This window comes from Cryptomeria japonica, chromosome 3, assembly GCF_030272615.1.
Source record: "Cryptomeria japonica chromosome 3, Sugi_1.0, whole genome shotgun sequence".
In the NCBI taxonomy this organism is placed as follows: domain Eukaryota; kingdom Viridiplantae; phylum Streptophyta; class Pinopsida; order Cupressales; family Cupressaceae; genus Cryptomeria; species Cryptomeria japonica.
In genome coordinates, this window is record NC_081407.1 from 79,984,863 (window position 1) to 80,001,453 (window position 16,591).

The following is a 16,591-nucleotide window of genomic DNA, read 5'->3' on the forward strand; positions in this document are numbered from 1 at the left end:
AAGAGAGCTCAATAATCTCGAAAATGTATTGTCAATAATAATCCTTCTTCATACAATGAAAAGAAAGAACTCAACCTTTAATAGGTCAAGAAACCCTAAAAGGGAAAACCCTAGGCTTGCACATAATAATTAATAAAAGAATTAATTATTATGCACCTAAAGTTAGCTTAAGTGTAAAAGAGATAAAGGGAACTTAAATAATTAAACAAATATTGTTTAATTAATCAAGTAAATACCCGAATACTCTAACAAATTATACACTACAACCTCAAAATGAAGTGCAATCTATGTATTATCATTCTACACAAGTTTCTATTTCTGTACACATATAATTCATGCATGCAGATGATAACATAGAGGAGGATAGAAAGGTTGTAAGAGAGTATCACTTCTACATAAGTGATGATCGTACTCATTCATCAGAGTTTGTACAAGGATGCTTTAAAAGTTTCTATGATAGTTTAAGGGAAAGGAACATACGATACAACTGACACTTAATATGGTCAGATAATTGCACTGCACAATCAAGAATGCAAGGATGTTTTATTGGTTGACAAGGATGCATGTGACAAGCGATGTACAACATTTTTGGAATTTCACTGAGGCTGGACATGGTAAGGGAGAGCACGATGGTGCAGGAGCATGTGTAAAAAGAGCCATAGCTAGAGAAGAATTGAAGTACGAAGGTGGTGCTGAGTTGATAGATGCAGAAACAATTGTGCAATGGTGTAAGTCTATGATGGGTCTAGGAAATCCAAGTACGCCAATGGTTCATAGATATTTTTGGTTGATCACTGAATCTAACATTGAAAATTATCTAGATTGTTGTACAGTTGTAGGATCGAGTGACATGCACTCATTTATGAGTTCAAATTCAAGTCCACTGGTAATTTATACGAGACAGATGGTATGTTTTTGCTCTTCATGCATGTATTGTTTGTGGGAAGAATGTGAATAACAAGAGTGGGTTGACAAATGGTCTTGTAGACCGTTGGTTCCCATTGATACATATCAAATTCCCAAAGCACTATAATTGAGCCAAATGGAGACATCGGTGGATTTTGACCATGTATCCGACCTAGTAGATTCAAGTGATTTTTTTAGTCAATTTTTTTGCAAGTATTCTTTTTGATTCATTTTGTTGTACATCATACTTTATTTGTGGTATTAATTAACACTTTATAAAATGCAGGTCATGTGTATGCAGTTGTTGCTGAAGAGAACAATGAAGAAGGAACAAATTACTATTTGTGTCGTTGTGTCGAGCCAAAAAAAAATTGACAACCACAATCATTGACAGAGAGGGTATTGAGTACCCAATAGGGTCTGTTGTCGTGACAAGAACATGACTTAGGAGATACCCTATCAAGAATTCTGATGTTTGGTTGTTCGAGGACTTTGAAACACACAGACATATTCTTCATTTCTCTAACCTTGTTGTTGCAACAAATATTCATTTGATGAAGTATCGTGGTAGACCTCATAACAAGATTTTATGGAAAGTTCATGAATCTGACCATGAGGCAATACTTGACACAATACGAGTTAGAGCCGATCCTGAAGGCTCACTTGATTGATTCTACGGTTTAGAGTAGAATGATTTTGAGAATTTTATATATATCGTCGATGAATTGTTCTATATTCATTTTTTGTATATATAAATGCCCATGAGCTGATTTTTACATGTTTAGGGGCATAATTTTGTATATTTAAATGGCAATGAGTTGATTTGTACATATGTAGATGCCGAATTTTGTATATTAAAATGGCGATGAGCTGAATTGTACATATTGTAATACCAAATTTTGTATAAAAGCCCATGAGATGATTTGTAAGGTATTTTTTTGTATATTCAAATAGCCAAGAGCTGATTTGACCATATTTAGAGGCAAATTTTTGAATAATATGTGACAATGTTTTGTGACTATTTTTTGTGTCTATGTTTTGTGACTATGTTTTGAGTTTATGTGATGTGATAAGGTCAATCGTGAGCATTCTTGATTCTTGTATAATTATGGAGAATTATTTCAATCATTATTGGGTCATAAGGGTCATAGATTGAGTCTAGATACAATTTGAGCAAAAAATGTCATTATTGTCGAAAAAATTGTCAGAAAAAGTTGTCAAGCAACTTGTACATCGCGCCAGTAGGGTATGACTCTTGACATTCCGACGCTTTGGGATGCATGAGAGGGGCATGCCTAGCATAAACCTACCCACCCGACATGCTCGTGACATTGGTTTGTGCACACGACAAACCAAATCAATTCTAGCCAATCTTGCAACTTTGCATTGCATGCAACTGATAGTTTTTGAAACAAGCAAAAAAATGCTACCAATTGAAAATGGCTCTGAGCCATAAAAAACCAAGATAGGACATTATAGAGGAGCCTCACGTGATCCCACAGGTTCAAACAAATCGATCATATGTGTCTTGGATTGGAAGAAACAATTCGTCAATGTTTGATAATGTTTTGGACTTAGGGCACTTGAGAGATCACACCAGTAGGGTATGACTCTCAACATTTCAGTGCTTTGGGATGCACAAGAGGAACATGCCTAGCATAAACCTACCCACCCAGACGTGCTCATGATGTCAGTTTGTGCACATGACGAACCAAATCAATTATAGCCAATCCTGCAACTTTGCATTGCATGCAACTGACGATTTTTGTAGTAGGCGAAAAAATGCTACCAATTGAAAATGGCTTCGAGTTGTCAAAAACTGAGATAGAACATTGTAGAGGAGCCTCACGTGACCCCACAGGTTCAAATGGATCGATCATATGTGTCATGGATTGGAAGAAACAGTCCGTCAAAGTTTGACAATTTTTTGGACTCAGGGCACTTGAGAGATCGTGTTGGTAGGGTATGACTCTCGACGTTCTGGCACTTTGGGATGCACGAGAGGAGCATGCCTAGCATAAAAATTCCCACATGGATGTGCTCTTGATGTCAGTTTGTGCACACGACGAACCAAATCAATTCTAGCCAATCTTGCAACTTTGCATTGCATGAAACTGACGGTTTTTGCAGCAGGCAAAAAATTCTACCAATTGAAAAATGGCCCCGATTTGTCAAAAACCAAGATAGGCCATTGAGAGGATCCTCACGCAACCCCATGAGTTCAAACAGATCGATCATATGTGTCTTGGATTGGAAGAAACAATCCGTCAAAGTTTGACAATTTTTTGGACTCAGAGCACTTGAGAGATCACACCGGTAGGGTATGACTCTCAACGTTCTGACACTTTGGGATGCACGAGAGGAGTATGCCTAGCATAAACCTACCCACCTGGATGCACTCGTGATGTCGATTTGTGCACACGATGAACCAAATCAATTCTAGCCAATCCTGCAATTGACAGTTTTTTAGCAGGCCAAAAAAAATGCTACCAATTGAAAATGGCTCTGAATCATCAAAAATCGAGATATGCCATTGTAGAGGATCCTCATGCGACCCCATAGGTTCAAACAAATCAATCATATGTGTCTTGGATCGAAAGAAATAGTTCGTCAAAGTTTGACAATTTTTTGGACTCAGGGCACTTGAGAGATTGCGTCAGTAGGGTATGACTCTCGACGTTCTGACACTTTGGGATGCACGAGAGGAGCATGCCTAGCGTAAACCTTCCCACCTAGATGCGCTCGTAATGTTGGTTTGTGTAGACAACAACCAAAATTTGACCATTGCGAGCGTGAGGGTACCTTTGCACCAAACACATATTATTGTTTATATTCATATTGTTGATTTTTATTGTTTATACTCATATTGTTGATTACATAAGAAAATATTCATTTAAATTTATAAAAGGGAAGCCACCAAATACAATGAATACATAATAATTAACTGAATACAAGGAGTTTTGTAGGGTTAATTCAACATTTTAGAAATTTTATCAAATCATATTCCACGATGCAATGTTTTATATCATAATTTTTTGTTGTTTATATTCATATTGTTGATTACATAGGCAAATGATCAATTAAATTTATAAAAGGACAACCACGAAATACAACAAATACAAAATAATGAACTCAATACACATTTATTGGATCGATTATCAACATATATATATATATATAGTCTACCAAGTCAATACAAGTATTACAAAAATGTGGCATATGCCATGTCCAAATCGATATACAATAAAAATGTAGAATACATCTACATGTATTGGTCATTCTATGACCAAAACTAACACTATATGATCCTAAACTTGTGGTGGATCATCAAAATCAAACCTCTTCGATGCAGTACACGGCTCTGTAGATGGCTGCAAAACCACAATTCAAAAGACAAGTTAGAATTCTTTTGTAGAAAATAGTTCACAATTAACAACATAACTATGCATTTAACTATAGAATATTTGAATGTATCTATGGTACTGATAATGGACCAGCTGCTAAAGAAGATTTCAATGACAGGTGGAACCTCTCTGCTACTACAACTAGTAAGGAGAAGGGAAGAGAAGGTCTTGTTTGGTGTTTTCCTCCTCAAGGGTGGATTAAGGCTAACTTTGATGGGGCCTCTAAGGGGAATCTGGGTAAAGCTGGATATGGGGGCATTGTCAGGAATTTTGCTGGAAGTTGCTTAGTGGCAGTGGCTGGTCCTTTGGGGAATCAAACTAGTCATTTTGCCGAAGCCTCAGTTGCCCTGAATACCCTAATTATAGCTAAGAATCTTAATCATGATAAATTATGGCTTGAGGGAGATTCACTTAATATTATTAAGTGTTTGAAGGGGGAGTCGGAGCCATCATGGTCAATTGAAAACATTATCCTGAAAGCTAGGGAAATCATCGCTAGTTTTAAAGAAATAATTATTCAACATGCCTTTAGAGAGAAAAATATGGTGGCGGATTGTCTGGCAAACCTAGGAGTTAATTCTGATTCTCAAATGATTTGGCATGGGGAAGATATTAATATGAACATTAAAGAGCTCCTTAGAAAGGACAGATTTATGGGGAGGGAAGGACCACATAATCATGATAGGGTATATAAATAATTTATGCTTTGATGGAAAGGTAATGATTACTTGGCAAAGCGGCAGAACCCCAACCATTTTTAATATTATGTCGCACACTTTGTGGGTCATCCTTTTCAAAATCCTGAGTAACTACGGGAAAGAAGTGCTGAGTTTGCAGAGCAACAGAGTTGAGAATCCGAATTCGAATATGGGAGGAGATTTAAGGAGGGAGGAACCAGATAATACGTCAAGATGGAAGGTGACGCTGAAAGTGTGGGCGAAGCTGGAAAAAGGGTCCCTCACAAGCTTTATGGAGAAGCTGGTGGATTATGACAAAGGTAGGGTAAATCTCGTCGTTTCCAAATTTTTGGGAATTGGTGTAATGGGTCCTTTAAAATCTATGGGGTTAAGTTCCAATTGGATGCGAGACTCATAGCTACTGTGACTGGCATGCCCCATTCTGGGCTTAATTTTTTTAGAGACCTCAAAGTCTCCAATAACGCGGTTAATTGGTTCCCATGTAAGGAAAAAGAGAGGGCTAGATTGGCAAACCCACAGGGGGTTACTATGAAGCTTCTAATATCAAGAAAATCTGGGGCTAGGTTTTGAATGCCATAATGGAATATATCACTATTGAGGGCCGATTTTCCAGGGCCCACACTTACCACTTTGTTCTTTTAAACCATTTTGGACATGACAAAAGGGTCTCCCTGCCCTACTACCTTTTCAAGTCCCTTTCAAGGTCCCTCAATAAACATAGTAAGAATCCCTCAAATCCGGTTCTCCATTGTGGGCTTTTGCTGCTCATTTATGAGCATTGTAAAACCCTCGCCATTCTGGAAAACAAGAGGTTATCCGCCTCTTCGAGGAAGAGAAAGCTGGAGGGAGGCAATTCCAGCAAGGAGAAGGCATCCTCTAGCAAAAAAAGTAAGAGTGCCTCTGGGATGGAAACCCATGCAGAAAAGATCGAAACAAAGGAAATTGGTAAAGAAGGCAGCGAAATGGATACGTATGATTCTGATGGTGAAGACAGCTGGAAAGATGAGGAGGTGGGTATTGAGGAAGAAGGTGGTGATAATGAGTCCGACAATGAAAGCCCTATCCACAGTGATTTCCCTGGCAAGGACAACAACCACCCTATGGAGGATGTGGAGTACAAGGATAATGAGGAAAAAGATGGGAATTTTGAGAGGGAGGAGAACAAGGATCTTGAGAAGGACATGCCTAAGGATAGTTTAAGTGAGGATAAGGAAAGTATGGGTAAAGGGTTATTCCTGGATAACCTTACAAACCTCACTGAGGCGAGACTGGATTATGACAGATGGACCTATGAACTCTTGAAGAACCTGGAAAAAAATGGGAAACAGACAGACGAGAAGAGGAAGGATGACGACAGGGATCAGATAAAATGGAAGCAGGATATGGAGGAGAAGGTTAAATCACTGGAAGAAGGGAGTGTGGCGATGAAAAATTTGCTAGGCATTATCCTGAATATCTTGTCAGCTGTCACTAAAAACTTGGAGGATATAGCTAAGGTCTTTGATAATTCCAGTTCTCCTAAATCGGTGGTGGACCTTGACATGGATGAAGATACTATCCAGATTGGCAGTGGTGAAGCTACTCCAACTGGTGCTGCTAAGAGGACCAGGGCAAGTGTCAAGAAAGCTATGGCTGCTTCTGCTAAGGATATCCCTAATCTTAGGGAAAATATCAAAGAATTGTATGGGATTAGCAACACCTTGGCTAATGCCTTGAAAAAAATCAATTAGTTTCTTCTCTTGGGTTTGGCTGGTTTTGCTGGATTTATGGGGCTTTAGCCGGTTCTCTATGGTTTTTTGCTATCTTTTCGTTGGTTTGTTCCTTTTTGTCTCTTTTTGCTATATCTGTTAAGTTCCGTTTGTAAAGGGTTTTGGGGCCCCTTCAAAACCTGTTTTTACCTTAATCAAAAACTATGCATTTAACTATAATTCCTTTGCAATTGAAATGTAGATTACCTAATCGACTGATCTAGGAGATAATGTCTTCGCTCTCCTCTCCTTATCACTCTTAGGAGTTTTCTTGAAGACATACTTAAAAGGATCCACGTTATGGTCGTACCGCGAAGGGGTCTATTGTAGATTAAATGTACAATTAATACAATTTACTAACATAAATATATCAAAAACACTTAAAATCTATAATATAGAGAACAATGATGTACACATGTCTGAGATGCTTCTCCGATGGACTGAGGATGACTCACCATCGATGGAGAAACTATTGCTATTACCTATACAAAAAATGATCAAAGATTAAATACAATTAATATAATGATAAGTATTGTAGGTTAAAAACAATTAATGTAATATATCAAACAAAAGTGTATTGGATCCTAAGATGCTTCTCCAGTGCACGAAGGAGGGCTCGCTATTGATGAAACAACTATGGATATTTCCTGTATGAAAAAAGTATAAGATTTAATATATCACAAGTTCACATGTACGCATGCATATAATCATGAAATCAAGAAAATAAAGTAGAGATACATACCTCCACCCTCTCTTGATCCACAGGTGAATCAGGTGCATTCAACAAATCCACATAGCTCAATGGCTGCTGTACATGTAAAATAGACAAAAAATACTAATCAATCTACAAACCCCAACTAATACTTGATTTCAACATTTTCAAACAATTGTACAACTAAAAATGTTTTTCAATTACCTTCTTCCCATGTTTTGGCGTTTTCGAGGAATTCTTTTTCTTAGGATGAGGCCTAGACGCGGAGGGGATACCCTAAAAAAACAAAATTAAAATGAGATATTAGTATAGATAATATATTAAACATAATTTAAAAAATCTAAAATGAAATGACTTGCTTATTCCATCAAAACAATACATAAAAATGGTTGTACAAAATATGATACCATATAGCCTTGTAGGCCAAAATCGATCGCTGAGAGCGTGATGTCATCAATCTGGGACATTTGGTCCCCTGTCAACACCTACAAACCAAAAATTGGACCAAGCATTAAAGATAGTTAGTATATCTTGTAATATTTTTGAATTCAAAGTGTACTATTCTATTTTAACATGTTACAAAATTTATACCTCAAGCATCAAAGTTGCAGCTGTAGTAACTAGGGGAGGAGTATGAGATACCGCTACTGCATCTTGAAATGCATATTATTTGTCTCAATTTAAATCGATGTATAAATGAAAATTCATTTATGTAATTACAAATTTAAAGTGACTGATAAATAAAATACTATGAATTCATCTTTGTGGCACTTTTACTTGTATCCATGTGTAAGTAAAGGGTGTGTCTCTTTGTGTTGCTTATATTTTATCTTGGTAGCTAGCACAATCTCTTTGTAATAGGTTTTTCTCTAATATCACTTGTATCCCACTAATAGTATAGTCAAATAAACATCATGAGACAATGCTTCTCACAACCTATCACATCTACTCAAATGCCCACAAAAATTCCTCATTAGCAACATGGTTTTATTCTTTTTGATGGTGTCACTAGACTCCTCCTTACCTTTAGATGTTACACTATCAATTGCTGTCTTCTCTTATAGTCATGTTCGTATCTATTCTATATCCTATCTATTACATGCACTTCTTTCCTTTATTTATGTTCTTCTCTTTCTCTCTTATGTTAACATCATACTTTTCCTCACCCTTCTCCTCTTCTGCACTTTTTGTTTCATCTTTGTGGCACTTTTACTTGTATCCACGTGTAAGTAAAGGGTGTGTCTCTTTGTGTTGCTTATATTTTATCTTGGTAGCTAGCACAATCTCTTTGTAATAGGTTTTTCTCTAATATCATTTGTATCCTACTAATAGTATAGTCAAATAAGAAAAACCCTTTTACATTGTAAGATAATGCTTCTCACAACCTATCACATCTACTCAAATGCCCACAAAAATTCCTCATTAGCAACATGGGTTTTATTCTTTTTGATGGTGTCACTAGACTCCTCCTTGACAATACATCTATTTAGTCTTTTCAATGCAGTGGTCAAGTATATGAAAAAATGCATATTATAAGCTTATTCAACATTATGAGGGTTACATTGGCCTTAGATGTAAGGTGAGATTCTAACGAGAGTCACTTGTTTCATCTTAGAATCACCCATGTTAACCTTTTTAGCCTTAGACACTCCTTTATGAGAACTATCAAATCTTGTATCAATCCTTTCACAATGATCGATGATAATAGAGAGATATTTAATGAGATACTTATTTTCTATCTCTAGACAATACTCCTCTATTTTTTCTCTGTAGTTATCTTGTTCTCCTATTTGTCTATTTGTATTGGTCTCTCAACCACTTGTGTTAGTGCTCCAAAACTTTATCGTACTTTTTTTTTTGTTTCTTCTCTTTTATGGTCTCTCTAATATTTTCTCTTCCTTGAACTTTCTATTGTATACTAATGTACTCTCAAGTCCCATTGACCCACTTCTAGTCACATTTGGGCACTGACACAATTTATTTCATTTAGACTTATTTTTTGTTGTAGCATCTAAATCCTACATGTGTTGTATGCATTGGATCCCATTAGCATGGGGGCTTGAGGTTGCTATAATTTAATAATCCTTGCTTTTGGGTCAATAATATAATTACCATTTTCTTGTAATCATTTATGGAGAAATGTTAAAAGATCATGAAATCTAGTCCCCATATTCTCAAGTTCTAAGATCTTGATTTAAAATATATTATATTGGATCTTAAGCATCTTGGCTTTGAACAACAATGTAAATTGTAAGATCTTAATGTAAAGAATACTATCATGGATCTTAGGCATCTTGGTTTTGTATAACCAAGTTTAAGCTCTAACATTCCAATCAAATGGTGATCAAACTTTGTGTATCAAACAAAATAAGCTCTCAAAACCCTAAGCAAGTCAATGTTGTTTGGCAGAGACCATTTTGAAAGGATATTGAGTAGCTCATTACTTGACTTGTAAATATGATAAATCCAACTTAATTGACCTATCAATTTTCCTCTTAATCTCAAAAAATTATTTATCTTTCAAAATCTATAATAATAATGTGCCCACAAAGTGCAAACATCCCCAAGAAAAACTTGAAAATGTCAATGTATTTGCTCTAACAAGATTTACAATTGCAAATAAACCTAATAATTATATAAACATTACAACTTTATTTGTTTTTGTTAATTCTTCATTTTGCTTTCAAAGAGAATGAAGTCATTTTTGTTATCATATATCACAATAAATTGTATTGAAAAAGTAATGATTATGTACTGACCAAATAAGACTACATTAGAAAATCAAATGAAATATTATTTGATTAGCTGCTTTACCATGTATCGACCAAATAAGACTACATTAAACAATCAATAAAATATTATTTAATTAACTAAGAAAATGCTTTTCTCCACCCTAGATGGTGCTTTGACTATATAGAAATGCATGCCAGCACTTGTAATTACATTATATAGATGCTAATAATGCCACTATCTATGGACAATTTGAGATTCCATAAAATTGTAAATGATCACCATTAATATATACATTTTCTAAATAATTTTTTTTTTATATGATTGAATACCTCGTAAAAATTATGAGTGAAACAAATTCCTTCCGCTCAAAAAACCCACATAAAAACCTTATTGACTAATTAACCAAGTAATTGAAGTGTAATCATTCCAACGCAAGAATAAGAGTCATAGTATAAATATAATTACAGTGTCTCCTCCTCCCTGCGTTCTCGGTAGCAACAATAGTTTTACAGACTGGTACAAACCTGGATTGAGGAAACTGGAGTGGAACAAACATCTTCCCCATTGCACGAAGTCTTGATGAGGTGATCGGTGACGAATAAACAACCAGAGAATTTGTCACCATGTCCACCTACGATGTCGACACAATCCATAACACCGTTGATAAACGCAAGGTTGTCTTTTTCCGTCAGGTTGAAAGGAAATATTGGGGCATGATTTCACATCCACCCAAAGGGCGGTGCTGACTTCATTCATACCAATAGCTGAAGGAAAGGGTGAATCATTTCACATCAGTCAATTCTAGGTTTAACAGGTACTGGAAATTCAAAAGTTTTTCTTTCTAAAAGGAATCATTTCCCTTCAGTTAATTCCAGGTTTATCAATTACTGCAAATTCAAAAGTTTTCCTTTCCCAAATAAATTATTTCACATCAGTCAATTCCACGTTTAACAAATAGTGCAAATTCAAAAGTTTTTCTTTCTCAAATAAGGCTCCACAAGTGTAGGTATTTCAAAAATGAAAAATGAGCACAAATATATGAAATGCATGCCTTGCAACAAGAATCCTCAACTCCACAACTTGAGGACTTATTTAGCCACAAGTAATATTCAATCCATCAAGATTGATGATGACGAGCAAAATCCTTGTCGTCAAGTAACTAATGCAGCCCTAATTCCTCATCTACAGTCTCCAAGTATAGACCAACTGAGAGGTCAATTTCACCAGTGAGGCAATACTCAATTTCTACCTAGCCATCTTGTTATGATGATTTCGGTTTCTAATTTACCCTCCCGGTAATACTCCTTCACAAGAGTGTACTCTTCTGCAGATATATACATAATGTACCAGCTCAAAAATCAAAATCTTTTCCCTCAATCTAGATCAATCAGTCAGCAATTTACCCCTACTCCCACTGGTTCTGCCCCTGCCTTAGCTTTTTTTCAGAATGTTGGTTGGACTGGTAGTAGCTATCCCTTGTACTAGGGCCTTGCCACATTTCTCTAAAGTTCCAAGAATGCCTCAAATTGGACCAAGCCAAACACTCTCTGAAAACCTTTCTATAACCCAACCGTCGAGGAACCAAATGACAATCTTAACATAGATGTTACTGTTGTAAAGACTATTCATGAACTTGACAGATTACTGCAAATAGTTGGCAACAAAATTATGGAGAGATTCAATAAGATTGTTTAAATAAATAGTGTCATAACTCTCTTTACCATTTTGATTGTTTACTATTAATGTTATTTCTATTATATCATTTTGAGGTTATGAATTTATTGAATATGGTTGGAAAAGTTATTATAATAATGAACACACACATACACACATAAAATAATAATTTAAAAAGAAATTATTTAATTGCTCAATTTCATATAAGCATAAGTCGTAGGAGAAATTGGAAGCTTCTAGAAGGAATCTTCATTCTCCATTTTTCTTGCATATAATTTAGGAAAAAGAATCATTTCTTTCAATTAATTCTCTTGATAGTGAAATTGAAGGATCTTTTCTATATAATGTATACAAGTTTTCAAAAAGAGGGAGTTGATTTATTTTTTGAAGAAAAATTTCTCAAGTTTCTTGTAGAAAGTAGTAAGATTTCTTTTGTAGTCACATTTCATTTGTAGAATTGTTAAGTAGTTGTTTTGAAGAATTTTCACCAAGTTGCAAGGAAGGATCAAGGAAGACTAGCTTGGAGATTTAGAGAGGTTTCAACATCAAACGTCATCGATCCAGGTTCTCTTCTATCGCCTTCCTTCGCTTTCCTTAATTTTTCATGTGAATTAAAAAAAATAAAATTATTATGAAGAATATAGCTTCTATCCTTCTTTTAGATCTTCATTTATATAAAAAGTTTTTAGAATTTGTTTTAAAACAAAGTTAAACTCTATTTTTTATTAATTTGGGATAAATGTTGTAATACATATCTTTATTATATATTTAATTTTCTTAGAAAAAAAAAGAAGATAAAAATCGGATTCTTGTTGTCTTTTTGCTTTCAAAAAAAATAAAAAATATATTTTTATTTATTAACAGTGCAAAAAATCTTTTTGGGAATAAACTCTTTTTTCTGTGATTGTATGATGTTCTTTATTTGACTATTTTTTGTGAATTAAACTTAGCTCTCTCGGAATGTGAGTTTGATTATTTGAGTGAAATTTTTAAATCAATCTTACTCCTCTATGAAAATCTCATCTCTCTGTATTTTTCACCTATGGATTGAAGTTATTTTTCCTGAATTATTTTTCCTATAAATAAATTCATTTCTCCTCTCTGAATGTAGATTTGATTAAATCTTAAAGCCCTATCATTCCCCTCTATGATCAGTCTTACCTTCCTGTGAATGTATAATTCTCTTTTGAGAAAGCATTTCATTTGTATTCATTATTCCTTGTGAGTTGAATAAAACAAATTTTCTCCCCCTCTCAAGATGACAACATATATTTAGTTGATTTCTTCTTGAGAAAACCTTATTTGCCTTGATCCCAAGCATATCGTGAAGATTCACTCTTTCAAAAACTTTCTCAAACTATATATATATATATATATATATATATATATATAACTTGCAATAAGCTTCCTCTCTGTCTCTATGAAATCTCTACGAGATTCTTATTTCTTTGTGAAATCCTTACCTTTCAAGAAAAATTTGTGGAATCCATCCTCTTGAATAAATATTTATGGGTACAGGCATCTGTGTATACCATCTCTGAAAATTAGAAGTTTCATCCCTGTGCAAAATCAACAAGCAATAAAACACGATTAAGAATAAGTAAGAATAAGAAATCAATATAATATCAAAAAAAAAAAAATCAATTGAAATTTTGGGCTAAGTGATAGTGGGTTATTACAGGAAACAAAATTATGGAGAGATTCAATAAGATTATTTAAATAAATAGATGAAACGAGTATAAAAAATTCCCACCTTGAACATTGAATTGTTCATCTTGTCACCTGCAAGAATAAATGGAAACTAATCAAAATCAGAGAGAATGTCTTCTCCAATTGATGAAGATTTTCAATATTAATAATAGGAGAGTGGAAGTTGAACAAATCTTATCCATAGGTTAGGCCAACAGTCCAATCCTAAGAGACAAACTACACCTACTGAAAGTTCCACCATAAGTTTCGAGGACCAAAATGGACTAGTGTCATACAAAAGCCTCAAGCACCTTACCACACATAGAATTGTGCACAAGGCATTGTATCCAACATTCACATTTTCTTACACCATGCAATGTTGTCTGTTAATGAAAACATGTATAAGTCCATCTCTGTAGAGGGAAACTCACCTGAATTGAAGAGGTAATTGTTGATGTTTTTTAAGGACAACTCGGACACATAATAAAATATTAGGTATTCTATCCTTTCTTGAACAAAGAAATCTCATATGCTAAACAAATGTGATCAAATAAGGCAATTCCAAGGTTTACAATGTGAACAATTGACTTTATATTCTGGATAGACTCAGTGATTTGATGTGATAATGCTGGTAATCACAAAAGGACTTACGTTTCGCAAAGCAACTGAAACATGGAATCTAAATTGACTTTGAAAAATAAAAGACAAAAGGAAAAGGTTAAGGAAATCTAGAATCTAAACGAAGGACAATGATGATAAATGATAGTGCTTTGATAAATGGATTCCATAATCAAGCCTTGCTTCACCATGAGGTTCAACATCTACGTAATTAAGGATAGTGCTTTTATTTTTGTTTCTTCTCTTTTTGAGTCTCTACTATTTTCTCTTCCTTGAACTTTCTATTATATATTGATGTACTCTTAGACCCATTGACCTATTTTTAGTCACATGTGGACATTGCCATAATTTATTTCATTAAGATTAATTTTTTTTGTTGTAACATCTAAATCCTACACGTGTTGTATCCCATTAGCATGGGGACTTGAGGTTGCTAGAATTTAGTATTCCTTTCTTTTCGATCAACAATATAATTACCACCTTCTTGTAATCATTTGTGGAGTAATGTTAAGAGATCATGAAATCTAGTTCCCATATTCTCAAGTTCTAAGATATTGATTTAAAGCATATCATATTGGATCTTAAGCATCTTGGGTTCATACGATGATGTAAGTTGTAAGATCTTAATGCAAAGAATACTATCATGGATCTTAGGCATCTTGGTTTTTAATGACCAATTTAAGGTCTAGTGTTATAATCAAATGGTGATTAAACTTTGTGTATCAACCAAAATAAGCTCTCAAAACCCTAGAAGCAAGTCAATGTTGTTTGACAGAGACCATTTTTAGAGGATGTAAAGTAGCTCATCCCTTGACTTGAAAATAGGATAAATTCAACTTAATTGACCCATCAATTTTCGTCTTAATCTCAAAAAATTAATTATCTTTCAAAATCTATAATAATACTGTGTCCACAAAATGCAAACATCCCCTAGAAAAACTTGAAAACCTCAATGTATTTCTACCATTTTTACTTAAAGAAAGATTTTTTTTTAAGATATGCTTTTTAACAATTTGAACAATCTTAGAGGAGGTTTCAATGTAAACAAAGAATAAATTCAACACAAGATTGAAGTAACACAAGTATTAAGAAAGTCTCATGAAACTCATTTTTATTTGGATTTCAAGGAGGGAAAAAGTAAAATACATAATTTTCTTTATATTTTGATTTTTGAATTAAAAAATAATATATAGTTTCTTTTATACCATAAAGAAAGTGAAATCTAATGTTTTACTACCGTTACTTGGGAGAAAGCAGATGTAGGAAAACAACATGATCTTGTTTCCTTTTATTGAAAAGTAGAATGTCATTTTGCAATTAAAATTTCATTACTTGAATATTTCATATTAAAAAAATAAAATGAAGATGAAGGAAAATGTACCTTGGAAACAATTGGTGGACGCAAGCAAATTTTCCGATGCTAGCTTTGTTCAATGGAATCTACAATAGAATTACCAACAATTATGGAATTGTTGGTGAAATTATCAATTGTTAATTTGCTTTGTTCAATGGAATCTACAATAGAATTACCAACAATTATGGAATTGTTGATGAAATTATCAATTGTTAATTGGCTTGTAGATTGCATCAAAATTGTAGCCATATAGAAATTATATAGAAATGCATGCCATTACATTATATAGATGCCGAGAATGCAACAATCTACCGTCAATGACTCTGTGAAACAAATTCCTTCCGCTCAAAGACCCACATAAAAACCTTTTTGACTAATTAACTAAGTAATTGACGTGTAATCATTCCAATGCAAGAATAAGAGTCACATACATAAATATTATTACTGTGTCTCCTCATCCCCGCCTTCTTGGTAGCAGCACTAGTTTTACAGACTTGTACAAACCTGGATTGAGGAAACTGGACTGGAACAAACATCTTCCCCATTGCACGAGGTCTTGATGAGGTGGTCGGTGACGAATAAACAACCAGAGAATTTGTTAGCATGTCCACCCACGATGTCGACACAATCCATAACACCGTTGATAAACGCAAGGTTGTCTTTTTCCGTCAGGTTGAAAGGAAATATTGGGGTATGATTTTATATCCACGCGAAGGGCAGTGCTTACTGCATTCACACCAATAGCCGAAGGAAAGGGTGAATCATTTCACGTCAGTCAATGCCAGGTTTAACAGGTACTGCAAATTCAAAAGTTTTTATTTCACGTCAGTCAATTCCAGGTTTAACAGGTACTGCAAATTCAAAAGTTTTATTTCACGTTAGACAATTCCGGGTTTAGCAATTACTGCAAATTCAAAAGTTTTCCTTTTCCAAATGAATTATTTCACGTCAGTCAATTCCATTGTTAGCAATTAGTGCAAATTCAAAAGTTTTTCTTTCTCAAATAAGCCTCTACAAGTGTAGGTATCTCAAAAATGAAAAATAAGCACAAATAT

The 16,591-nt window shown here is 34.4% G+C and overlaps 1 long non-coding RNA gene across 1 annotated transcript in view; it reads left to right on the forward strand.

The window, feature by feature from the left end:
• The first annotated feature begins 15,874 nt into the window (after window positions 1–15,874).
• The window catches only part of LOC131027911 (uncharacterized), a 42,722-nt gene continuing 42,005 nt past the window's right edge, over window positions 15,875–16,591 (forward strand). The window contains exon 1 of the long non-coding RNA XR_009102546.2: window positions 15,875–16,330. This is a non-coding gene — a long non-coding RNA (uncharacterized LOC131027911). The remainder of the gene's footprint in view (window positions 16,331–16,591) is intronic.